Source organism: Cibotium barometz, chromosome 31, assembly GCF_041138505.1.
Source record: "Cibotium barometz isolate CiBa-2024 chromosome 31, ASM4113850v1, whole genome shotgun sequence".
In the NCBI taxonomy this organism is placed as follows: Eukaryota; Viridiplantae; Streptophyta; class Polypodiopsida; order Cyatheales; family Cibotiaceae; genus Cibotium; species Cibotium barometz.
In genome coordinates, this window is record NC_141076.1 from 15,302,006 (window position 1) to 15,303,403 (window position 1,398).

Genomic DNA, 1,398 nt, shown 5'->3' on the forward strand with positions numbered 1-1,398 from the left:
CCTGTCCTGCAGATTTTAATCTTGACAGAAAATCTGCACAGTAGGACGATTTTGCCTGCGCAGTACTTGGAATGCAAAAACGGAGGGCGAAATGACTTCAGATCAAAATTCTGAAATGACCAAGCCCTACGGGCTTGCCCACGGCATATACTAACCTGCAGACGCTCGTGAAACCTCGTCGCAATCGGAGGAGATGAAGCGGCAGGTGCCGGTGATGCTGCCCGGGAGGAGGAAGCCTGCTCTGATACCAATTGTTGGAATTAGGGTTGCAGGAATGCACACACAACTTCAAGAAGATGAGGAAGCTTGAGCACAACACAGTAGTGTATTATGAGTGCCAAAAATGAAAGATAACAAGCCCTAGAAGATAATGGGCGTATATACAATGCACGGGGAAAAAACCTCCTAGTGAGGGAAAAAGTGCCCCGGCGGTCCTAAGTGTGTTCACACACATCACTACTATAATATGGTAACAGCAATGCGACTTCTATGAGCATCAATGATGGCATCTAGAGTCTCGTTCACATTATCCACAAAAACAGAGCCTCATCTTGTTTAGCACTAGGCCCAGGTTGAGGTTGATGCTCCTCATGCACTTCTTGGGATGTAAAAGCTTGATCCTTCATGTTTTGTTTAGAGACTTCTTGAGAACTAGTGTATGCACTCTTAGTTTGCTTGTTGTGGTTCTTTTTCCTCCTAGTGGTCCTTTTTCTATTGGAATGTAGGGTCTTGTCCACTAGATTTGCCTTTGCATCCCTAGTTCGAGGTGTCTCATCAGTCTGCATCTCGGCATTTCGTGTTTGTGATCTAGTCATGACTCTAAGTGGCATGACATCCTCATTCTCTGATGAAGGTGGCGATGGAACTGCCTCTACAAAGTTGAGTGAGACCTTTGGTTGAGAGGTGCCTTCCTCGTGTGGTTTCAGTAATCCTTTGGAAAGTGTTCTACACAACACCCTAGACAATAACTTTCAATTGGTGGAAACTGTGGTACTGTTGTATTGGATCGAGTTGCTTGCCTTTGGCGATATGAACAATCACGAGCCCAATGGGCTTCTCCGCACTCATAATAGGGGCCCATTAGTTTGGCTTCTACTTTCCTTTGCTGCCATTGACCTCAGGGTCCTGGAGTCCTAGGTTGATAGCCACCTAGCAACATCAAAGAATTTTGTTCCCCCGGTTGAGGCCAGTGCTTGGCTTGGATATGTGGAACTTTCAAAGAGATTTTCCTTGGATGAATATGATGCATATTCCTCCTCCACATAGCTTGGGTTTACCAAGTCTCTACACATATTTGAATTGTCGTACTCAACAAACCTCACAGGAGCAGTCCGAGGAGCAGGAGGTTGAGCTCCAAGTACAAGTCGTGCTTGCTCTTGTGCCATCGGTGTTTTACGT